At 48.8% G+C, this 26,033-nt stretch overlaps 1 long non-coding RNA gene across 1 annotated transcript; it reads right to left on the reverse strand.

The window, feature by feature from the left end:
* Nucleotides 1–4,984: 4,984 nt before the first annotated feature.
* Nucleotides 4,985–9,265, reverse strand: LOC120749112 (uncharacterized). Its single transcript, XR_005699534.2, has 3 exons — nt 9,033–9,265; nt 6,872–6,930; nt 4,985–6,361 (listed from the first exon to the last, which is right to left on the reverse strand). It is a non-coding gene; the product is annotated as an uncharacterized LOC120749112 (long non-coding RNA).
* Between the last annotated feature and the right edge of the window lie 16,768 nt (nt 9,266–26,033).

A 26,033-nucleotide genomic window follows, 5' to 3' on the forward strand; every position in this document is an offset into this window, starting at 1 on the left:
CCCAGCACTGCCGGTTTTTATACAGTCTTTCGCTGAGAGTGGATGGCGACCGTAGCACTCTTGCTCCGTGGTAGCTTCATTAGGTATTCATGTTCAGGTCCTAGGTCGGTTGAATAGGTTCTCGGAGCAGAACAATGCCATGATTGCCGGGTCCGGAGAAGGTTTGGAAATGTTAAATCGGGCCGGAACAGATAAGATATCAATCTCCTCTTAATTACTCGATCGTTAGCACGCCCATCTCCGGGGGAGACACAGCCAATCTTCCCATTTTTCCCATTCTTTTAGTTTTGTTGGTTGTCCTGAGGCTTTTCCCGGCAGGGACTCTCCCCGTCCCCAACTCCCGTGTCCCCCTCTTGCAGTTTAGCTTTTTTTTTTTCTTCTTTAACCCTAAACACACTTTAGGTTCTTAAATCCAACCGAACGCAGATTAACTTTATATTGCATATCACCACATTTTAACGCGAATTAATTACGTATCACAACACCTAACACGAATTAACTTTAGGTCACATATCACAAATCCATGCCACTCTCCAGGAGGGTGCTTGGTGCTCAGGTGAGGGCAGGCTGGGCAGGTCGGCAGGAGGCCAGGCAGTGCCCGAGGAGAAGTGGATGACGCTGCACCCTTTACTATCCATTGCCACACACAGGGCAAACCTCCCTGCTGCTACAGATTCCTCTGCACCTCCACCCGCCCCGCAGGAGCTCCCTGGGGGGAACTCTGCAGGAGAAGCTGGTCCAGGTGAGCTCGGACAGCAGGAGCAGCACAGCTGAGCACTCTCAGGTGACTTTGTGCCCGAGCTGCTCAAGCCCTTACTGCTGGTGCTGCTCAGCAGGACTGGGCTCTGTGGCTGTGCAACACAGGCACCTCTCCATCTGATGGCAGCCCCCTCAACCTCCTCCCTGAGCCAGGGACAGCATCCCTGTTATAAATAAAATCAACCTGATTCGATTTATCAGAAATTTAGAATTTTATGTGAGACAAAATATCAGTCTCAGAAAGCCACAATTAAAAGGACAGCGTCGAGCCCGGGATCGCCGCTGGGTGAACACGGATATCAGACTCTGCCAGTCTGTTCCCCCCCCCAAGTTCACAACTTTGGTCTCCAGCCACCCCTTTTTATACACTGGATCGTGGAGTGAAGTCCGGGATTCTGACGGTCTTCCCTCTGAGGCGTCTTCATTAATCATGCAAGTCCCGGTATCGGGAGTTTGAATGGACCGGTAGGGTGGAACAATGCAGCTGATGGCTGGGCCTGGGTGTGTCGTGGATATGTTAATTTTCGACGGAGACGAGTAGAGATATCCATCTGAAGTGATTATCTTGGTCTCCGGACTTGTATCTCCGTTTTCCGTTGTCCTTTGTATCCTTTCAGGGATTCCCGGCAGCGATAGTTTCTAGGCCCCCTTTCTGGTAATTCCAATCATACTTTCCTCGTGTCCCTCCCGTGCTTCCCGAGTTGAGGAAATTCTTTTATTTTGGTTTTTCCATTTTACTTTTACCCATATTAGTTTGAACAAATCTTTAACACTCATATTTATACAGTGAACATTTACCCTCTATAATTTGATAACACGAATTAACTTTAGCACATATATCACAATCCCCATCTCTGTGGGCAGGCAGTGGCTTGTGCCCAGCCTGCTGGAAGGTGGCTTGGCCTCTCAGAGCTGGCCCAGGCTTGGGGTCCTGCGCTGTGTCCCCACAGTCATTAAGTGTAATTGTTGTTTTTCCATGGTTTCCCAGTTCTGAGGGTCTAACATCATATGTCATAGCCTGCCAGCGTGGTGCCTTCTCACAGCAGTGGGTGCCAAGGTGTGTTTTGTGTGCCCTGGGGTGCAGCAGAAAGGCTTTGGAGGGCATCCAAGGGTAAGAACGCCTGTAGGACTGCAGCACTAGAGGACCATTAGGATGATTGGGAGTAGTTTGCAGCAGGCTCAGGAGGCAAATTTCCTATCAGCTGGGTGAAGCAGGGCTGAGAGGTGTTACAGGGAAGTTAGCCCTCATTTACAGTTGCTTTTTAGGGCTAAGAGCAGCTTCTCTGTGGACCTTTGCAGCTGCTGCCCATCCCAGCGAGTGTCTCACTCCTGGGAGGAGAAAGATGTGTGAAAGGGGAGGAGGAGAAAGACTGGGCAGGAGTTCAGAGAACTTAATTGTAAGGTGAGAAAGAATGAAGCAGGACAAAAGTGAAAAGTAAAGTCAATAGAAAGCAGTAACTGCAGAACACTTAAATGGATTTGTAAATATTGGAAATAGAAAGGAAAGGGTTGTTGTTAGAGCAGAAAGGAAGCTCAAGACCTACAAGAACTCTCTCGAGTCTGTGAGAATTTGAGGTCAAATTGAATACAACAATGACCCTACTCCTACTCTTGGAAATGCTGCAGGAAACCACCTCACTCTGAGGAGCAGTTGAGAGGAATGACAAGATTTGTCTTTACAAACAAGCCCTGGGTCTGCTGGTAGATAAAACTAGCAGTGAGAGATAAGAAAAACAATGGGAAGGGTTCTACTGATTGATGAATGGAGAAGAAGATACTTGCCTTTACAAACAAAGTTTGTTCGTAAATGAAATTGAATATTGAAAGATGAAAGCAACAATGGGGAAACCCCATAAGTCCCATAAAAATCAAAAATTAGGGGGTTATACATTAAAAAAGGGAATCTTAGGTGTTAGGCATTTCGGGAAGTCTATACCTCTCAAGTACCTCAGCCAATGGGGAAAGAGAGAGGGAAATGCGGCCAGGAAATTAAGATAAAAAGGAGGCTGCGTCCTCCGAAAAACTGAGACACCCCAGGGGAAATGCCCCATGGCCTCTCCCTTTATTCGAATAAAGTAAAAGGACTCCTCTGTCTCCTTTTTGGACATAAACCTCTGGTGTTCGTGGATTAGTTTTCCTAAGACAGCTGTGACTGAGAACGGACACACTTCAGGTGGGAAGGACCTGTGCTCCCCAGTTTTTGCCTGGAGCTGAAGAGCCTACAGTCAGCCACGGGAACAGAGGGAGAGGCACCTAAAGGTAATCGGTTGTGATTTGAAAGAACTAAATATAAATCCCGGGGGAAGACCTCAGCAAGCGGCACGTCTCTCCAGGGGACGCTGACTCAAGCAGAAGTGGCATGACGCGGATGAAGGGAGAGGCGAGGCTGTCCTGAGCAGAAATCTCATTACAGCTACTTAGCTATTCCTGCTAAACTGCCTCCTATTTACCGCCCCAAGGGCTTAAGCAAAGAACGTTAAGAATGAGATTAAGAAAGCAGAAATGTAGGCTGAATGTCTGAAAAAATTTCCCTGACACAGCGGGATGAGCCAAGCGTGTCCGCAGAGGGCTCTGCGGGGCTGGAAGCGCGCACAGCCCTGCAGCAGCCGCTCCTCCAGCCCCGACCGAAACTGCCTGGGGACGCTCCCCGCCTGCAGGGCACCTCGGGGCTCCTCTTGGGCAGGGGAACTGAGGATGCAGGCTCCCCCAGGGCATCCTGTGGGCAGGGATGCTCCCACTAGCCGGGTTATTGCCCCAGGCTGGGTCAGTTGCCTGCTTGCCACTCGCCCTTGTGGGGCGGGGAGCAGCCCGCACATCTTGGGGCTCAGGGTGTGTTATAAATAAAATCGACCAGATTTGATTTATCAGAAATTTAGAATTTTATTGTGAGACAAAATATCAGTCTCAGAAAGCCACAATTAAAAGGACAGCGTCGAGCCCGGGATCGCCGCTGGGTGAACACGGGTAACAGACTCTGCCAGTCTGTTACCCCCCCAAGTTCACAACTTCGGTCTCCAGCCGCCCCTTTTTATTCACTAGATCCTGGAGTGAAGTCCGGGATTCTGATGGCCTTCCCTCCAAGGCGTCTTCATTAATCATGCAAGTCCTGGTATCGGGAGTTTGAATGGACCGGTAGGGTGGAACAATGCAGCTGATGGCTGGGCCCGAGTGTGTCGTGGATATGTTAATTTCGATGGAGACGAGTAGAGATATCCATCTGAAGTGATTATCTTGGTCTCCGGACTTGTATCTCCGTTTTCCGTTGTCCTTTGTATCCTTTCAGGGATTCCCGGCAGCGATAGTTTCTAGGCCCCCTTTCTGGTAATTCTAATCATACTTTCCTCGTGTCCCTCCCGTGCTTCCCGAGTTGAGGAAATTCCTTTATTTTGGTTTTTCCATTTTACTTTTACCCATATTAGTTTGAACAAATCTTTAACACTCATATTTATACAGTGAACATTTACCCTTTATAATTTGATAACACGAATTAACTTTAGCACATATATCACAGGGTGGGGATGCCACATGATGGAAGGAACAGCTCTAACCTGCATCCCGCTGCCCGGCAGAGGCTGTGCAACATCTCACAAGTCTCTGAGCGGAGGGGTAAGCCTGAAGCACTTTTATATTTTTATTTGTGGTAGCCTTTCAGCTGTTCCCACAACCCCCAAGAGCACTGAGGCTCACACGGGACTGTGCTGTAGCAGTGGAACTTCAGCCTGTGCTCACCCAACCAGCAGTTTCCCATCTCTCACCCAACTCTGCTTTTCAGTCCCCTTCAAAACAGACAAACTAATTAGAAAATGAAAAAAAAACCCTGGGGCCCAAGCCTCACTAACAGCAGCAAAGCCTTCCTCCCTCTCGTGTCCCCACTGCCGCCCCCTCCAGCAGCAGTACCTGCACGGACTGCAGGAAACCTTTGCTGCTGGCAGTGCAGCTAGAGGCTGACGTGTGCTGTCTGTCCTGTAGTGTGCTACACTGGCACACTCCGTCGGTAATTATGCACGGAGTGGGATCCACAGGGTCACCCTCAGCCACCAGCCCCAGCAAAGGGCCAGATGGGCGAGAGCACAGCTGAGCGAGGAGTCTGGCACCCACGGAAAATGTCACACAGTGTGTATCAGTGCCTCCCTATGGTGGGAAGTGGCTACAAATACTTGCTTTTATAAACAGGAGTTGAGTAACAAGTGCAGAAATAATAGCATCTTTGTTCATCTTTCCACCACTCCTGCTACTGCAGTGTTGCCATCTAGGCAGAAAGTTTGTTATCTCTGGGATGGGAAGCGCAGCTTCCAGGACAAGGACTTTTTTTTTTAAATCCAAGGGAACAGGGAAGTAGCTGCTGCCAGGTTTAGGTGGATAATTGTCCCACACAGCCTGAGTAACACTAGGCTGGAGAAGGCTGAATGTCTGTGAGGTCTGAAGAGGGGAGCAAATCTCCAGCTCTCATTTAGACATCCCTGAATTGAAGCTTTTAAACAGATGCTCAGCTTCACTCACAAGTTCAGGTTCCAGACCGGCAAAAACCACCTGTGGTTCATAGTCATGGCAAGATCCCATGCCAGCTGCCACCAAACCCCAGCCCCACAGGCTGTCAGGAGTTGATGGAGCTTCACCAGGCAGGAGGTAACAGTAATACTTCCTTCTCAAAAGAATTTTGTCCTGAAGACGTGTTTTCAGCAGTTGATATATGTCTCTTATGATAGGACCTGGGCCTTGGGACCCAGATCTCTGCTGCCAGGGATCTTCTAACACACAACAAGGGGAAACTGCCTTGGCTGTGGAAATCCTGGTTCTGCAGCATCTCTAGAAATTGCCAGACTGGAACACCCTGGCCTCAGTGCACAGGAGCTGCAGTGGGGACATCATTCTCTTTCAGGCTTCATGCTCGTTGCTGTCTTGTCTTGAGTGAGACAACAATCCCATGTCTTTTTGCTACTTCAGACCCAGAACAACACCTTAAATTCTTTAGAATAAAAAGATCATCCTTTAACAGTGTCCTGCTTTACAAAATGATGAGAACCTTATTTTTAGCTCCTGTATGAATTGTTAAAATAATTACTTACTATTAGGCACTTTTAATTAAAACCCTGCTGTATTGCTAGTTATGTTTAAAACAGTTAATATTGAATCACTCAATCTACCGTTTCCTGAAAGCAGCAACCACAGCTGCATTTAGTACTCCAATCTCAAACCATCCTGGAAGAGTTATTTTTATTTGTACACTTCAGTGACCACTGGTAATTCCGCAGCTCAAATCAGCATAATGCTTTTTCCATTCCCCAAAAAGACACCAAAGTATTGGTGAGAATTGTAGTTGTCCAACCAGATTATCATCGATCACATTAAATTAGAAAGCATGAGAGGGACTGTTCCACTTTAAATCATCTTTTTTTTGTTCCAAGTAGAGCACGAGAAACACAGTTCCTCTTCTTCCCTGCTAACATTCCCAGACTGCACTTCCCATTCCCTCTATTCCTGCTGCTAATGCTCTGCAGGCACCACCAGGTGTGGGGACTTTCCTTTTTTGGACAAGAAGAATTTGGAGTCGTCATGGCATTGCCCAGCCAGCACCCGACGGAGCAGGCTGGGACACCCAGGACTGCAATGGAGAGAAAGCAGAAGGAAAACAAAGCTCAGCAGAAGAAAGTTGCCTGCACAGAGATGCTACCACATGCTATAGTGGACCTGAGATCTCCACGGGATGCTGTGGTTGAGTATCTCACCCAGGCATCCCTGTGCATCCTGGCTCAGCAGTGCTTCTGCCCCTCTGCTCTTCCACAGCCCACAGGCAGTGGCAGGGGCTGCCTTTTTTTGTGCCTGGCCTTCCTCGTTTGACTCATCATTTATGGTAAGGGAAAACTGCATTTCCAGAGCTCTCCCCGCATAGCCATTGCCTGGAATTGTGCACGGCTGGAGATCACACCCACCTGGGCACTAAAAAGCCTGCTGTTTTTCACATGGTATCGCATTCCAGCCTCTCTCTGACATTTGCATGGAATGAGGCTTTCCAGATAACCTGGGGTAACACTGCATCCTTGTGTCAGGTGAAGCTAAATAGCAATGCAACTTCAAAACTCAGTTTATAGTCACAGCTGTCCCCTCCACACACCTTGGGATGGATGGATGTAGCATCACTCGCAGCATCCTTGGGAAATCCCTCGGGAAGACCTAGCAGGGAAAAGACAGAGAGAGCTGGGACTTTGTCCTCCTGCTTCTTGGCCATAGGGTGTAAACAAACCCAGATTCTGGAGCACGCGAGTAACGTGTGAGCTGTCAGGACCAGCTCTGCCAACTCAGCCAGCTGCCTCCAGTGCCGACCACAGGAGACGACAGCATTGTCACCTGCGTGGTCACACCCTGGTTGGATGCTCTGCTACCTGCCTGCAGCTGATGTAGCTCTGCAGCTCTGAGCCCCCAGACCCCAAAACGCCCACAGTGATGCTGGCTAAGTGTGAAAGAATTCACCACCTCTGCTTTCTCTGGTGCTCACCAGCAATGAATGCTCACCAACTGACTGCTGAATGCACCAGCACGACATCCCCAGCTCTCCTCTGGGACAAAGGATGAGATTTGCTTTCAAAAGTAGGATTTAAATATGCTTTTAAAATTCTATTTCAGGGACTGTCAACTTAGATCCGACTAAGCCAGATCTCTTCTGTCGGGAGAAGAAATGGCTGGGATGACATAGATATATCAGAAAACCCAGAAGCAGAAGGAGCATCCAGGGACACCAGAGCATCTGAAATCCAGCAGTGAGCATCTCCATCCTCTCACCCTCCCCGTGCAATGCAGGCACTCCAGCACCTACGGCTACAGTTCAACTTTCTCCGCTTGTTGGAGTCTTAGAAACTCACAATTTGGGGTTTTGGTGCATAGTAATACATATGAGCCAAGATGGAGGATTTGGGGTGTTGTTTTTGTTTTTCTTTTTCACCTTCTTCTTCTTTCCTCTTTATGGGTTTAGGTGGGTTTGGTTTTTATTTTTTGTAATTGGATGGAAAAGGTCCACATTGTGGGCCTTGGGTGGTTATTACTGGGTCAAAAGTATAAATAGCACAGGTGTTACCTTGTTATTGGGGGATTATCGCTTAAATAACCTTGGATAGAGTTAGAAGCACTCCATTTTACTTTCGTTTTCTAAGAGCTCACGGTGTCTGTGAATACTGTAAACAGATAAGAGATAATAAACATTCTAGGTCTGAACTTGTTATCTCCGTTCCCTGCGTCTTTCATCTCGACCTCGGCAGAGATAAAGACGCTAGAACTGCAACGCCCGCCCACGGCACGGTGGACGGCAGAGCCGGGGAAAGCCGGGCAGTAGCCCCAGTCCCGCACGCCTCGGCGGGCAGGTGCGGCCGCGCAGAGAGGGAGCCGGGCTCGTTCCCCGGGAGCCGGGCTCGTTCCCCGGGAGCGGGGCTCGTTCCCCGGGAGCGGGGCTCGTTCCCGGGAGCCGTGCGGCGGGAGGCCGGCAGAGGGCAGCTGCGCCCTGCCCATCGCCGGCAGCGCCGTGCCGGGAGCGCCGGCCGGGGCTCGGGGCACCGCGCACGGCCGAGGGCGCACGGGGGTGGCGGCCCCGCTCTCCCCCTGCGCAGCGCGGAGACCCCCGCCCTCTCTGCCGGGAATCTCGGGGTCCGAGAGGCAAAAGTGCTGCAGCCCATCGCGTCTTTCGGGGCTGCTGGAGCTCCGGCGTGGTCCGGGTGCCCGGCCAGGGCTCGGTTCGGTCCCTGAGACGCCACCGGTGACGCTGCTGCCCTTCTGCGGGGAAGGATGGGTTGGGCAGCTGTCGGCGCCTGTGCCTGCGGGGGTTCCCTGACCTAAGGGGGAGTGACAGGGCGGCAGGGATGCCGCCCTCATCCCGGTCCTGATGGGGATGGTTTGAGCGTTTCCCGGGAAAAGTCCACGCAGCCCACGCCAGAAATGGGGTGAATGCCTTTCAGCTGGCGCAGTGTGGTGGGCTCACCCTCCGGGCGGGGGAGGCTGCCCCGCTGCTCCCCTCTCCGAGCACTCTCTGCGAGGTGTAAGAGACGGGGTGAGCTGGCACGGGAGCACACCTTACATCGCAGAGCCATAAGGAGGGGCACAGCCTTGTTAGAGATGCATTTCCTGCAAAACATTCCTCGGTAAAGAGATCAGAGCAGCCCCAGCTCTTACACAAACATCATCGAAGAGGGTGAAAGGAAGAAATTTTATGCCAGAAATAATTTATAGCAATTCTTTCCCAATAGCTATGGCCCAGGCAATTAGGTGATCCACATGTATGACAAACAAACCTGGACTGGAAATGCTTGCTGGCTTCAGCAGTAATTTTGTTATCTTCCCAAAAGCTGAGGTGTACTGCCAGGGCTCATCCTTCTTTCTTCTCTTTCCTGAAGTCCACTCTGGGATTTTCATCCTGGCTTTTGCCACACTTTATCTGCACGTGGGATGAAAACAATCATACAGGAAAGAGCAACCACAACCATGATGTTTCCATCTGCAACATACAGTGCTGGTGAGGGCTGGTGGGGACAGCCCAGGTTTCCAAACTGAAAAGTCAGCAGGGAAGAGGACCCTGGGAAAAATAATTAACTGTGATAATTAATTAGGAAATCACCATGGCAGTTTTACACCTCCAGGATAGAAAACACACCTGCAGCTCATTGTATGGATACTTCACCACGTTCCTATGAAAATATGTGGGAAGGACACACCGTTCTTCAAAAAGGTGCTGTGCACACCAGTGGGACCTGAGATAAGTCACACACACACATGTTCCTGACTCGAGCTGTGCCTGAGCAGCAGGGCCACAGCAATTCCAGGTGCATCACAGCATGAGCAGCCTACTGCACTCCCCACTTCAGCCAAGGAGCCAGAGCCTTCCTAATCTGCACAAGGACACCAGCACTGAGTTCAGCAATCAAAAATGACACCAGTTCTTGGCACCAACCCACCGGTGTGGTGGCCCTGCCAGAGCGGGCAGTTGCCCAGTGGTGGCCCAGGACACCATGGAATGGGTGTCTCCTGTGGGCCCCACAGCCTGGGCTGGCCAGGTGAGCCAGGGTGAATGCTTCCTTTGGTTGGTGATATTATCTTGCATTTTGAAGCCACGAGCCCAGAGAGGGATGGGCCCAGGCCATGGCACGTTCCTGTGCTTGGCCACACAGACAGAAATTCACTGCCTTCTACATGGACATGGACAGCAAATCAGGGCATCAAGAGTCTGACAGAGCCCTGGGCAGGGTGGCTACCCCGTTGTTTGTTCTCCTGCCTTTTACAGCCACAGCCACAGGCAGGGACAGAGCAGACAGATGGACAGAGCAGGCCATGACACACCCCCATCCCCTCCCTCCACAGCCACTCAGCCAGAGATTTCTGCAGCTATCGACAGAGCCTAAGGGCAAAAAGGTACACAGAGCCCCAGCCTGCAGCGCACCATGCTCCCACGGGCAGCTGGAGGCCCCCCACAGCCACAGAAAAGGGGGAACCAGCCTTTGCAGTGTTCAAAAAACGTGTGTTTGTGGCATTTGGGGAAATGGACTTGTGTTGAAGGTGGCACTGCTGGGTTAATGGCTGGACTTTTCCAGAGGTCTTTTCCAACCTTAACAATGTTATGACACCATGATTCTATAACACAACATTCTCAGTCTTCATTTACCTGACACTGCTCATTGACTATGACACAAATTCATACTCAGCTCAGGTTCTCTGGATGATTTTCAACAAATAAACCGCTTATGAATAAAATTTAACCTCTTGTATATACAATGAATTTTCCTGGCATATACACCTGGTTTGCAGTTCTCTCTTAAGCATGTGTTTCCTCAAATGAAAACTTGGAATTATGTATAAAAGAATCCAAAATTTTACAGTGCAAATCACTACTGTAGCTGTAATTATTTTTCACCAGAATAGTAATGTTGTTATAACAGGAAGCTTTCAGAACAAAGTGATGTCCAACTTATTACAGGATGGTCTGGGGCATTTTTAGCAAAGAAAGTACGACAAGTCACATTCTGATTTATTTTTCCACTTCAGATTGTTCTCATTTTCTGTTATAGTATTTAAAACTATTTAACTTTTTGTGGTTTAAAGTGAAATGCAGATATGGTAATGTAATATATTGTTACCTTGCATACTCTAGACTAACTTGAGAAATCAAGGCTCTTCTGTGCAGAGAATTGTAAGTAAATCAACTATTTACAAACTAATTCTTATCAGAAATACAGATTCTACAACGCTCAGGACAGCCAATGACAATGCTTTGTCTCTCCCATAGTGCAAAAATGTTTCTTGATGTTCAGACAGAGCCTCCTGTTCCTGTTTGTGCCCATTGCCTCAGGTTCTGGGGCAAGGATTTCTGGGCATGTTGGCATGGGTTGGCTTCTGCTGAGCAGGGCTGCCAGGATGTCTCACACACGGAATCACACACTTGGTAGTTACTCAGAAAGTAAGCCAGGAAGGGCAGCAGGAATCCTCCCTGGCAGAACGAGCCCTGGAGGGTGAAAGGCTACGATCCCATCCCTGAGGCGAGGGGGGCTCTGCATCCTCTTGAAGACTCCTTTCACCTCCTGGAAGTAAAACCAAGGTAGCCAGTGATGCTTCCCTGGCTGTGGCACTCTCACCGAGCGCCTTGCCTGATCACCTGCCCGCTGCTGCCATCCTACACACATTTCTGTTTCACTGTCCCTGAGCTTCTCTGTTCCTGCATTTGCCACAGGGCCCCACATCAAAAACCTTTGTGGTTTTAGAGGGATTCTACTGCACGGGAGCCAGGCTGCTTCTGCATGGACATCACAGCCCACAGGCTCAGCAAAGAGTGAATCTCTGTGAGTCATCGAGCTCTCCTCCCACAGAGAAGCAGCTCGCTCTTGGTTATGTGCCGGAGGTGCTTGTGTCTCCAGCAGGAGATAGGAAAAGGAAGTTTTTAAACTCTCAAGTGTTAAACAAATATTCAATAAATAGAATCACTTTTCAGCCAGGAAAAAGCAGTGTTCAAGTCACTGGTGCCCCGGAGCTATTTACTTGGCTACAAAACTGGTGGGTGTAGAACAAGGCAGCTCCTGAGTTTTGTCATGCACACTGCAAGATTTTGCTTGAGCACTCTGGGTGTCTGTCTGGATCGCTTTTAAATAAGTGTGAGGTGCAGGCGATGCTGTGGGGACACTGGGAATGGGGCAGCTCCAACACAGCCCTTCCAGGCACCCAGAGAAAAAGATCTACTGGTGTGGCAGGGCAGACAAATGGGTAAAGTTTGTTGGCACCGTCACTTGTCCGGTGCTATCTCCCTCATTTCCCTAATTAATTTGCCACAAATTAATTAACAAATGTGAAGCCTCAGCCCCTTCCAGTGCCCATCCCCTGCCACGCTCTGGACCAGTGTGCTGCTGTGAAGGCAGCAGTCAGTAGTGTTTTCTGAGATAAAAATTCCATGTCAAATCATAGGATCGCTAGCGCTTGTTGTGGCTTTCACAGGAACAAGTCAAAATGCACCTACACTGGACAAAAATTTGGAATATTCCTTCACATATCCTGTCAGCTGGACACTCTCCTGCTACATCCCTGTTAGCATTGTGAGCATGGTAGGCAGCATTCCGTGGAACTAGAGCTCAGTGTCCCACCATGCCTCATCCATGCTGAGCATGACAAATTCAAATCCTTCCAGGGGATGCCCCAGCACTTCCCCTGGATGGGTTGATGCCAGATCCTTGCCCAGAGATGCAGAGATGTGTGCAGCATTCGCCCACAGGTCACCTCCCATTCCCTCCAGGGGAATTCTTCACTTGCCTTTGAGTCCCTGTAGAGTCCCTGCCCTGAGGCAGCAGAGCGTCCACAACGTTTCCCACATCATCTTCCCAGTGCAGGAGTTTTGGGGAAAATGCCATTGTTGGGCCTTCGCAGGGACAACTTGAACTTATTCTGGATATAATTCTGGTGCATTTGAGTGGCTGTTTGGTGTGCATCTCTCTCCACAGTTGAGCACAGCCAACAGGATACACCTTCTTCCTCCCCTCCACTCCAAGCCGTGAGGGCCTGTCAAGTCTGAAACCTCATTAGCCTAATTTAAGAGATTATTTTGTGAGAAAGAATGACCCGTGCCAAAACTAACACAAGAAAAGAACCATCATCTGTTTCCTCTTTAGGAAGTGCTATTGCTCTGCCAAAACCATGCCCCAAACCCCTAATATTTGATCCAAGACACTCTCCAACAACAATAAAACCACTTATGGTTGCACTCCTAACCTAGTCCAGCCAGGAGATAGGGAGCACCTAGTGCTTGGGAGGAATTTGCTTGGGAGACACTACTGTGGGACGCCTCATGTTTGTGAATAATTTGTTGTGCAAAACCCAGACGTTCCAGAGGAGACCATTTTGTGGTGCCAGCGTCATTATCCAGTAAATGGCACATGCATCCACTATCTTCATGGAAAACCAGGCTGAAATAGGCACCTCTGAAGAAACCTGTACAAAGCAGCTGGCTGATTAAGTAAAGCAGAAATAGTTTTAGTGTAAACTTATTTATTCAGAATTAATTCCTTTTGTTTCAGAATAGAGTTCATGTGGGAGTTGCTTGGGTATACATATGCCCAGCCCCGGTGGGAGGGTGCCAAAAATTTCAACACAAAATCAAAACATAAAATAAGCATTAAAAAAAAAAACTAGCGCAACATTTAAAAAATTGAAAAATCACAAAAGAAAACCAGTGGAAAAAGTCCCAAACAGCAAATCCTGGAGCAGGTCCAGGAGCTGTGATATTGAACCAGGGTATCACAGCTGAGTCCCCAGCACCTAGTGCAGGATGCTGCCCAATTTGGTGTGAGAACCCAGGGAGGGGATGAGGCACCGATAGTGGCTACAGCGCCTGGGTGCTCCTGGGGTTTGCTGCTTCTGCCCATGCACTTGGTGGTGCAGGCAGGGTGGCACCTGCAAGGGAGAAAGAAGACACCTACAATAAACTGCGGCTCTGCCAAAGGCAGCCTGTGTCCGTGGATAATCCTGACCCGGCTGGGCCGTGCCACCCGGAGCAGCCCCACTCTGCCCACTCTGGTTTGCGGTCTCCGGCAGAGAAGGGCTCGCACACGGCGTTCACACTGCCTCGGCAGGAGGCACCCGGCCGAGCAGGTGGGGCGGCTCCTTCGGCCAAGAAAACGATATTGCTTCATCAGGGAGCGGCCTCTGGATCCCATCCGTGCCTGCCTGGCTGGGATCACGCAGGGCCAGACCGGCAGGGCCGGACAGGAGAACCGCAGGGGACAAGGGAGGCTGCTCAGAGCCCTGCCCGTGGCCAGCACGGCCGCAGGCTCCGGGCTGCCACCAGCGCGCTGAGCTGCGCCGGGGACGCTGCCAGCCAGGCAGGGCATCCAGCACAGCCTCCAAGGGACACAGGCGCCTGAGACCTGAGCCCTGAGCACGGTCTGCTGCAAAGAGTCACAGCGCAGAGGGAAGAGACAAAAGGGAAGCGGGCTCTGGTGTCAGCAGGGCACGGTGAGAAGGTGTATTCCCGAAGGCTTTGCTGCTGCCACCGGAGTATGGCCTGGTTATGGGAAAGATGTGCTGGAGCAAAGAGATTAACTCTGATCAACCTGTGCCACGAGGTTGCAAAAAATATCAATGGAAAGATGCCAAGGTGTTGCCCTGAGAATTTCAGCCTTCTGATTGTTTGCATTTTTGTAGTGGAGTTTCTCACGCATGTAACATAAATAAAAGTGATTGTTTTCACATTCCTCCTTGGAGGAGGGACAATTGATGGACTTCTAGTTTGTCCAGTGGGGTGGAGAGGTGGCGACCTCATTCTCCAATCCCTGGTCATTGTCCAGAAACTATATAAATCAAGGTCAGACATAAACTTCCCTTCTTTTTGCCCTGATGACTTAACTGTGTGAGTATCATTCTTTTCGTGTCCTCTAGAGACAGTCAAGGCTCATGGTTAATATCTGGATTTCTAAACTTCACAAATAAACACAGACTTCCTCTAATTTACTACCACGTTAAACATATAAACCAACAACTTATTGTTTCGTAATCTCACCCTGGGGAGGTTTGGCTGTTGCAGGGTCCTGCAGGAGATGCAGTAAATGTTGGAGGTTAGTCCAGAAATGTCACTGTGAAAGCTCTTTGTGAGGTGGGACTCCAGCAACAGCTGCTGCTCCCCAGGAAATGCAGCTGCACACCGCCATGGCTATCTGAAGAAGAAATGGGGCGCCGGATGGAAAATGCGGTCCAGAAGCAACATATCCACGAAGCCTGCAGCTCTGCTGGTCCTGCAGTTTGCTGGGTCCCAGCAAAGCTTGGAGCCATTCTTCTGGGTTTCTTCCGTGTCCATAGCAAACTCCTCTTGCCAACAATATCTTCTTGGCCTCTCTCTTGCCTTGATTCTCATTCCAGAGAAGTGCCTCCATTTCTCAAAATCTCTCCCTTTGCCCAGCAGCTTTCAAAGGACCTTTGGGACAGTTTTCTTCTCTTTTGTTTTTCAGTTCAATCCTGTTTCTTCAGCAATTGTGTGACACAATGCAAATATCTTCATAGGTCAAGTCACTTCAGGTGTTGAGCTGTTGGAGATGAGAGAAGTAATAAGTTGTTCAATCTGTTCAGTTTCTATGGCAGCAAGAAGAGAGGTTTTTTATTAGGCTTTGCTTTCAAAACACTGCTTCCAGAGTAGTTCCCAGGCTCTGGCAATCAGCAGTCCCTGTGTGACCTGTGGCTTCAGGACCTGCCACACCCACAGACATGCAGCTGATGGAGCTGGCTGGCAGCTTTCATCTCAGGAGATCAGTATGGAGCAGAAGCCCCAGGGCTGAAGTGCTGCTGAACAGCAATTCGGGGGGAGAATAAGAAAACTTGGTGAAGACAGTCTAGTGGCTGAACTAAGTGAACTAACATCTGTCCTCCCTCAGTCTTGTGGGCAGAGGACACTGCTCCATCCCTAGGATCTAAAGCCAAAAGACATTTTACACAGACATGAGAAACCGAGCGAGAGATGAAGCTCTGTAATTCTCTGTGACATTACACAGGGCTGAAAGTTCTTACGTGTAAAATCCGGGGAGAGCTTTGCAATGGTGGGACAATTTCTGCAAGTAACGTTTCATTTAATGTACCTGCAAAACAAGCTCAAATCTGCTTTTCCATCGGTGCTGTTTACAATGAATGAAAGTGTGTTGGGTGTCAGGGTCGCCAGCAATGCTGCTTTGCCAGGAGTCCTGAGGGACACAGAGCCTTCCCTGGGAACTGCCTGCTCCTGCATAGTGGCTTGTCTGGACATTTGTAGGTATCCTCCGAAAAGGTTTTGGGATTTCCACAGACTCAAAACATATCTTTCACAATTCTGCTGAGCGATCACAGCATTTTTAAATGTAATTCAGCATTCATGGCTTTATTCTCTGTCTTACTGCACTCATAGGCCAGATTATGTTTTCTCTTGACCAACACACAGGCTGCCTTTAAGAATCAAATGGCAATGTGCTCTTCTCTTTGAAAGGTAGGGAAAGCTCTTCTGAATTCTTGCAGGGCAGTGTCTGCAGTCTGTAACGTGGTAGATGGGCCCAGAGGGGGAGGAGGCACTGCTAGCACAGGAGGAAGAATTAGCAAACAAAATAATGGATACCATTTAGGAGAAATGTGAGGGGCTATGGGGAGGTGTCTGGAATCAGAGAATGGAAGAAATAATGGGGAGAGAATGACTCACATGGATGCCTCTGGTAGCCTGGTCCAGGGAAATCAAGCTGAGGTGTTGCTTTTCCACCAAAGGTGAACACTTATTTTTTCACACAGGAAGCTTAATTCTTCAGCTCTGCAGTATGAAAAAATTGACTCTGAAAGAGCAGAAGTTCAGGACAGTGGCACATGCCATCAGGAATTGGACTTCCCTCTCTGGCGTTAGCTATATAAAACTCTGATTCCTGATCCCATGAAGGCAGTATACTGTGTCATTGCTGAGCTCGGTGCTCACAGGGGCTTGGTACCCTCCCAGATATGTTGGCCCATGTGGAGTCTTAAGGTACAGCTCTAATCAAACCCCAAAATGGGTTGTTTCCACTGGCCAAGTCTAAGATGGTTGTCCCTCTTATCTCCAGATTAGATTCCCACTCTGTAGCCAACAGAGAAGGACAGTAAACTCCAAATACCATCATCAACACTATCAACCCACCAGTCTTAGACACACACCTCAGGATGAGATGAATCCTGCAAGGGGAGCACACCACCCTCCACAGACAAAGGGGAGAGCCCAGTGAGGCAGCTGGGCTCCAGCCCTGCCTCCAAGACCTGAAGTGAGGTGACATGACTCCAACCTCACACAACCTGTCACATCACCCCCATCTGGCCAAATGACGCTCGTTAGTCTTCTCTTTGCCACTGCCAAAGACCTGAACATTAATTAGGGTCACAGGCCAAGAGGTCACAACTATGGAATTCCCAGGTCTGTCCAGGTCTGTCTCCAGAGCCTTGGTGCAGCTGCTACCTCTGTGAGAGCTCCCAGCAGGGCTTGTAAGGCACCTGGAGCATCTCTGGTCAAAGAGCCATTACCAGCACAGCTCATCTTCAGCCCCTTTGTGCACTGCCCCTGTCCAAGGTGAAATGCTGCTCCATGGACTGGGATTGTACTGCTTTCTTTAACAAAAGTGGTGCTGCATGAAGACTAAATTTTATCCTATTCCTATGCCAATAAGCCATCTCCATAGCCCTCATTTCAAGGGATCGTCGCTGTTATCTCCTTGCTGTCGTTGCTCTGCAGGTTATTTCAAGTGTGCCAGAGAATGACAGAGTAACTCAGGTCAGGAGGGACCTCTGGAAGTCATCAGGTACCAGCTCAGTTCTAAGTAGGTCCAGTTACAGCAAGCTGATCAGGACCGTGATGAATTTTAACATCTCCAAGGTGTTAAAGAGACACTATCACCTCTCTGGGCAGCCTGTGCCAGTGTTTGACCACTCTCACAATGCCATCCTGATGCCTTATATCTACACAGAATTTCCTGTGCTGTCTCCTGTCCTTTCACCATGTGTGTGCTGTAAAGGTCTGGATTCATATTTTGTATTCCCTCCCATAGGGTAGTTGTAGGCAAAAACTGGATCTTTCCTTTGCCTTCTCCTCATGCAGCTGAATAAGCTCAGCTCTCTCACCATCTTCTGGTGCCTCAGTGTGCACCAGCCATCTTGGTGACCTCCACCAGGCTCTCTCCAGTCCATCAATCCCCCAATACCTGTCTCTATACACCAGTGCTCCTCTCCCTGGCTTTGCTTCATCCCCTGGGGAAAGGACACCCTCCCACATGCGTCCAACAAGAAGCCCACGCAGCAAGCACAGGACTGACAGTGCCCTCAGTGTCCGGGTTCCTGGAGCACCCAAGCACCAGGGGTCAAAACCCCAAAACAGCAGGTCAGCAAGGGAGAAGGATATACCTTGTCACTCTCATTCTGAGGAGAGAAGCAGGGCAACAGGATTTGCAGCAGCACAAAAAAAAAAAAACCCTTAAGATGGGATCTGAGCATCTTATCAACCCCCAAGATTGTTAAATCTATTTTACAGATACAGAAATGAGGAAGAAGGAGACATGGGAATTGTCTCACAGAAAGCCTTCAAAGACCAGGAGACCTGACCACTGGCACAGGGTCTGCTGCCCTTGAGAGGCTTCAGGGAATCCCTCAAAGATTTTAGAACTGGGGTCAGGTCACTTTAATACAGGAAGATGAGGCTTATGCTGAGGATGTGTACTGAAAATGTATTTGCAAATGACAAAGGAACTCTGCATTCAGCAAGTGTCACCAGGCATGGGAACAAAGGAAAATCCTCCTGCCTGTGAAAGATTTTGAATGCAGAAGACAGAGAGGACAAAGGGTTGTGGGTGCCTCCCTGTGTGCGGAGCTGTGATGGCATCTCCCCGTTTGCAGGGCAGATCTATCTGCAGCCAGCTGTGGGCTGAGCCTGGAAAAGATCAGAGCTTGCCTCTCAGCTCAGAGAGCCTGGGGGCACAGTTTAGCAAGGATCTCCAGGTGCAGCCCTGCGATCCCAGAGTCACTCGCCCTCCCCGGGGCTGCCCTGGCATTTGTGGCACCCGGAGCACAGCCTGCCCGCCACACAGGAGCCTTCACAGCAGCACAGCCTTGCCATCGGCTCTCAAGTGGAAGAAACTGTTTTCTCAGCATTTTATTTCAACTAATGTGTCCAGGCTAGTATCACAATGTGCTATTAATCCTGCCCTGGTTTGTAATTCTGCTTTCATGTTGGCTCCATTTATCTCTTTTTAATACCGCTCTCTGGCCTTCTGGTTCTCAAATGTGGGGTCTTTTCTTTTTTTTTTTTTTTTTTTTTTTTTGTCTGCTGCAGCAGAGTGAGCTAATTTGGTCCTTCAGTGCATAAGCAACAGGACTGTGAAGTGGAATAGAGGGTGATTTTATCTCTGTGTACGTCCTTGGTCAGGTTGACACTAGAATACAGCATCCTGCTGAGGTGCCATATTTAAAAGAGCACATCAAAAAATTGGAGCAGGTAAAGGAAAGAGACATAAAAAATGGTTTGAGAGCTGAAGAAAATCACTTCCAGGGAGAGACTTCTAGAGGTCAGCCTCCGTAACTTGTCAGAAAGAAAACTGAGAAGTGATCTGATGATGTGTATAAGTGCATGTGTGGAAAGAAAATATGGGATGCTAAGAGGGCACTAAAAATTGAGTCTGAGAAAGAAAGGCCCACAGACAGACAGTGATGGGCACTGGAGAACATGCCGAGCTGAATTAGAAATCAGGCACACTTTTTGACCCTGAGGACATCAACCTTCTGGAGAAAATTGCACGACGAGTGATGGATACTGCACTTCTTGAGGTGTTTGAGACAAGACTGGATGCTAATTCCACATGTCAGAATAGAGGCAGGGTTACCTAGTGGGTGGAAATTGAGGTGAGTTTGCCCGGATACCATCCAGGAGGCAACAGAATCTACCTTCACAAAAACTAGATTTTGTTTTGTCTGCCTTTTCTTCCTGTTGCCCATCATGTTCTTGGACAAAATCCTTGTGGCAGGGGGGCAGCTCCGTCCCTAAAGCATTAATAAGCAGGCCAAGTGGTCACTTTTAAGGCTGATGGGGACATAGGGAGGGAGAGCTGGGTGTGAGGATGCGTGCTGTGAGGCTGCTGCCATGTGAACACCTCTAGGACTGTGGAGCACGGGGGTGAATGCCAGCACCCCAGCTAGCACTGGCCAGCGTGGAAATGCCCATCCAGCTCGGTGTGAGAAAGTGCCATCAGATTCCTGAAACTGAACTTCTCCCTCTGCCTCTGCTGGTGGGTGCCAGCGGCAACTCCATGAAGCAGCGCTTATAAACTCATGTCTTTGGTACAGAAGGGGGAAGAGGCTGTAAAGCCCAAATTGTGGCAGAACTCATCAGAACTAGGTCCAGATGATCCCTTAGTCCACTTCCCTGCACAGTCAGGATAACTCCTTCAGTGCTGTTTGTGGGGAACAATTTTTAATCCAGACACATCTTGCTGGAATGATGTCTACACATCTTGCTGGAATGGTGTCTCCACAACACTCCCAGTTTTTTGCTGTAGGAATGTTTGCATTTTTTCCCTTCATGTTTAACACAAATATCCCATATGTTAACTTGAGCCTCTTTCCCTCTGCCTTCCCCACAGCAGACAACCAAGAATGATATATCCTCTCCCTCTTCAAAAATGTTTAGATTTTTAAAGGTTTTTTGAAACTAGATTTAAAAATAGACTTTTCAGAAAAAATGTCAAGTTAACCTCCCTGAAAGTTTTCCTTTTTAAAATGTAGTGACCCTCATTCCAAACACCTTCCTCCACAGACGACATTTCTTTTCACCTCTTCTACTCCTTACTGCCTTTCTGTGGACACACTCAGATGCCCCATGTTCTCATAACGGCAGTGCCAGCGCTGGGAAGAGATGCCCAGGGGATAAGGACAGGAAACCCTTTCTTCCACCCAGAGAACAGGATGCTGGTCCCTCATACCCAGCTGGTGATGCCTGCCCTGAGACACCCACACCCTTCCCTGCCCCGCTGTGGCTGCTCAGGTCATTTCCCTGTCCTGCACATACACAGTTCATAAATATATCCCCAATTATGCAACTCCTCTTTAGTAAACATGGACCTTTTAAAAGACTCCTACACGTCTGCATCAGAAAAATAACACGTCAGAAAGCCGCAAAGAGAAACTTCCAATTAAGTACACTTTGTAAATCATCTGCGGTTTCTAAACAAGCCTGGTGCATCACATTCCTCTTGGTTTTCCTCGTGATGGATGTTTGCAGTCAGCACTTTGTACACAAACCTTTGCAGTGGCTTTAAAGCTGAAGCTGCTCTGAGCAAGAGGCGCGTGCCTGAGCCCAGCCCCAAGGCCAGGAGCTGCCTCCAGCTCCCAGCTACAGCTGCTAAATGCACAAACAGAAAGCTGCTGGGCATGTAAAGCAACTGCTGAGCTGTTCCAGCTCTTAAAATTTCCTCAAGGGGCTTATGAATCTTGAAAGCAGTTTGAGCCCTTTCTTTCTCTGACAATTTCTTACTCTCTTAAAGGACACATTTCTGCAGATGGCTGCATTTGGGAGGTTTCTGTTGGATCAAGGAGTCAAGTGGTCTTCAAGGATTCAGAGTTCAGCAGGACTGAAGCCCTTCCAGCTGGGCTCTTATGATGTGCAGCCTCTGTGCTTATTAAGAAATTTCAGTATTTATCAATCCAGTGTGGGCACCACACCCCATATATCCCAGCGGTGTATAACACACTGTTTGAGGGATTTGTGCTGGCTGAGCAAGTGGGATCTGCACACTCAATACCTGCACATTCCTCTCTGTACAGGAAAACTGCATGGAAAACTCCAAGGCTTAACTAAAAAAACAAGGCTTAAGTGTAAATTTGCAATGAGTCCTGAGAGACTGGAGGAGACATCGGAACATTTGTTTCATGGCATGCTAAATCAATTCTTAAGATAAAAAATTAGTTTGTCTCAAGGTTAAAACTGAAGCTGAAGAGCAGAGCTTACTGGAGACACAAATGGTCCAGCTCTGTGCAGTGTAGCAACAGCAGCTGGAAAATCCTGGTGGGACCAGAAAACCTTCAGGAAGCTGAGCCAGGAGATGTTGCACCACTCCTCCTTGGGAGCGGATGGAAATGGTCCCAACCCACAAAGAGCAGGCTGTCTGTGCTCCCAGATGCCCATGGCCCGCAGTGCCCCAGCTGAGTCTGGGAGCTGCCCAGCCAAACTGCAAACCATCCCATGTGGCCATGTGGTCTGGACAGCTTCCTTCAGCAAAGACTGTGTTTGACCTCAGCCCTTGGAAGACGCTCCCCAGGGCTGCTAACAAGCATCAGGGACAGCAACAAGCACAGAACATCCTGGCTGCACCCACGATGGAATGGATGACCTACTGCTGCTCTTGCCTCTTCCTTTGCCCATCTTGGCTTGTCTCACTGGTGTCCCCAGTTTCTTGTTCAGGCTGGGGTTGTCATTCCTGCGTGCCTGTCCAGCACTTGCACCACACAGGCCTCTGAAGAGATGCAGTGCCCATGGGAAGATCAATGGCCTTAGCAATACTCCTTTCATGGGACCCTCTGTCCCTCTCCCTTGAGAAGAGTGTTAGCAAAACTCACAGCTATGAGAAACCACAATTTAACCAGCAAAGCCATACAAACTATGAGTGTGTTCCAAACTCACACCCTTAAAAGCATCCATGGATCCTCACCTGGGCACCTCTATCATTGTCCCAGGACTAGCTTCAGCAGCAGGAATTCCTACCACCTATCTCTTCCTCATCCTGTCCCATGGTCCTTCCTGATCGTGTTAAACACCATCTCAACTAAGTGTGACTCTCATTTGGGGAGCTGTGTGGTGGGCTCTGTCAGGTGGGTTCAGACACAACCTTGCTCCTGTGTTCCTGTCCTTTACCAAACTTGGCCAGGCATCTTTTCGTAAGTGTGACAGTTTTTTTGTCTTCTTAAAACTGCCTTGCACCATTAAATGAAAAGACTGGCTGGGCAGCCTGCAAATAACTTCTGTCAAAAGGACTGAGAGTTGAAACATGGTATAAAATACCTCTGGTGGGAAGAAGTCTTAGAGAAGTAGAGCTGCTGGGTCTCTAATGGGAGACAAAGCCTTTGCATTCCCAGGGTCACCAAGGAGCAAAACTGTGGTTGTCTACACACAGCCACTGCAGGCTGCTGGCACACCCCCAGAGTCCCAGCAGAGCAACACAACAGAAAAACCACAAAACAGCCCTGTCACTGAGGAGCAGAAGAGCAAGTTTCATTCCCATCGTGGCTGTATGAGCCACCACCAGATACAAAGGGAATCTCTTGAACAGACTCATTCTACGTGGGTTCACTTTTTGCACAATAGACTTATGCTTAACAGCATTTTGGGAGCCTCCTTTGGTAGACTGCAGTTTGGTTTTGCATCTGGACAGCTCAAGAACAAGGAGCATGCACTGCAGAATCCTGCACAGGGTCCTGCACAGAGTGGCCGGGTACTCAGGGCACCGGGGAGCGGTGTGTCAGTGCCTGGGCTCCAAGAGTAAGGTGGAGGCAGGGAGACTGCCAGAAGGCAGTCGGTATCCATCCTGCCTCTCCACACTCACTTTCATCCCTGGTTACTGGTGGCCATGGACCCGTGGAGTGTGTTAGCTGGTCCCAAATATTTTCTTCCCCTTTGTCTGGGCAGATCCAAACATCCACAAAAATGCCACAGTCGCCAGCCATGTGGGTGCATGTGGCTGCATCCCCTGCAAACAGAATATCCACACCTTTTCTATCACTGCAGTCTGGAGAGCTCCTGCATCTTCCACCACTTCCCTATGTATCCCTCTGCCTATGAGCACCTCAGTTATCTAATGAGGCCTGTTTGCGGTGCAATAATAATATACCCAAATCTTCTGCCCTCCTGCAGGCCATAAAACCAAATACTTGGTTTACTTGCTTGATTACAGGAATGTACCATGACAGCAATTTCTTTTTTTCTTTGCCTTACTGGGTAACTTGCTGTGTGTGGCTCCTGGACCCACCCTGTATGCTCCTGATGATCTGTGTTAAATAAAGAGGCTCAGTCGGAAAGGAAGGGTGCTGAGGAGGATCCAGTTTATACAAGAGCCGGAAGGAGTTTATACAGTACAACAAAGCACAAGTTACTGCTTTATATGGTGAGTCTATAAAAGCATTCAGGGATGTACATAAATATCAGGGAGTGAGAAATATTTGTTAGACAGGGCGATCAGCACAAGATCAGATGGCTACAAATCAAGTGAGAACTTAGATTGGAAACAAGTTCCAAATCATCTGTGAGGAAACAAAACATCTGGATATGCCAAAAAAATGCAAAAGGCCTCCTGGGTTACAAGCTAAACTCCGTTTTAAAACTGATTAGCTTGTTATTTGTTCCTTTGTTCTAAAATAAGTTTCCTACTCTCCTCCCACCCACACCTATATTGCAAGCCTGAGGGAATGCTATTCCCTCTCCTCACCGCTGATCTCCTTTGCCGGGACTGGGGAGGCACACAGGGCTGCAGCCCAGCATCCCATCCCACCCCAACACTGCCTGAGCTCCTCCTCAGCCTTTCATGCACACTTTGCTCCCACAGGCTTCACCTAGCATTGCGTTTTGCAAAAGCACAGCTGCCTTGGCAGGTGAAGGAGGGGAGCCTGCACGGGGTTCCCAGCATTCACTTAAGCTGGGCAGTTCCCAGCTTAAATAAATCTGAATTCCCAGGGTCTAGGCTGAGCTGGCAGTGTCACCAGTGTGTGGCTGGAGCCCCACAGGGAAGGGGCCCATTGATTGCCTGCCTCTTTCCCCTGAGCTGAGGCACACAGATCCCTCAGGCAGGGGAGGAGCAGGCTCTTGGCTCCTCGGCACGAGGCAAAGAGTCTGCTCCCCCAGCACCATGGAATGAAATGTCTAATTAGATACAACGGAGGGACAGATATGCATACTCAGGGACCTTTCTACACAAGCATAATTTAAGGAAAGCCAAATATTTATTTTAAATGGCTGCACCATATGCTGATGAAATGCTAATCTGCACAGAAGAAAACACTGTAAATAAACTCCCCAGAAGCACCTCACATTCACTGAGCTTCATCTTTCTGAGCAAATTAACAAGTAGAAAATAAAACCGACACCATTCTAGACTCTCTTCCATAAGAAATTCAGGCAAACTTAGGAAGGCAGGGACCGGTGCTTTTCAGACCATCATCTGTAGACAACAGGAGCACCTCTTAAAGGTCTGCAAAAGGTTCTTAAGAAAAACAGAGATCTTCTGCCTCAGTACAAAAAATGCTAGGGGCCTGCAAATCAAAAGCAACTGAAAAATGCTGCTGCCTGCTTTAGGGTTCGAACTGGGAATAGGAGGGACAATTTTGTCTCCTCCACTGATCCCAGGATTTTCCATCTCCCTCCCCCTTTTTCTACCATCTCAACTCCCATAAGCATTTGCAGCATCTCTTCTTGCACACCCAAATTGTACCCAGCACAACAAAGGCCCAGGACCCTAGAGAAATATACCACTATTAACATTGCCTTATTCTTCTAGCCCTCCAAACACAGCTCCAGTCCCACCACATGCCAAAGTTAGAAGACGTTTCAAGACAGGCAGCAAGCTTTAGAAAGTCCAATTTGATTATCTAAAAGGAAGCTTTTGTAGCAGCAGTAACAAATTGGCCCCTGGACATTGGCATGCTTCAAAGCAGCAAGGCTGGGTGATGAAATCTGCTGGCAGTGCCTGCAATTGGTTTCCTTCGAGCCACTTTCACGCTCTTACGTAGGTTCTCCTCACTGGTGAAGATGCAAAGACCCACACTTTTATCAATATGCAATTGCGGTCTTGTCATCATCTCCTTGAGGGTATTGCCCTTTTCTTCTTGGCTGTATTTATAAACCTTGTGCAGAGTTGCTGTGGTTTCTGTTCCTGCCACTCCAATTGGTATTCTGCACAGCTCTTCTCACCTTCACCATTTGGGTGATCCTTCCTTCCCAGGGAAGATCTCATGCCACCAGCCTGTTCAGTCAGGTATCACACAGCATGCTGTGCCAGGACACCAACCACCAAGCAAAAGAGGGCTTTGTGGAACCAAATCATCTGCAAAGGCTGTCTGAGAGATGGATAAACAATGGTAATTATTTCAAAACAAATTGGAAACAGAAAGCACAGCCCAGCAGTGCAATTGCTAGACAAAAACAAAAGCCACAAAAAGAAGAAATTGCAGCTATGTCTTGAGTACTCTTGTATCTCCCTCTAGGCAAATATTTTTCTACCTTTCTTGCTTTCCAAAGTCAAGTTGAAAAAGTTCTTAATTCCAAGACATTT

Source organism: Hirundo rustica, chromosome 2 (genome assembly GCF_015227805.2).
Source record: "Hirundo rustica isolate bHirRus1 chromosome 2, bHirRus1.pri.v3, whole genome shotgun sequence".
Taxonomy (NCBI): domain Eukaryota; kingdom Metazoa; phylum Chordata; class Aves; order Passeriformes; family Hirundinidae; genus Hirundo; species Hirundo rustica.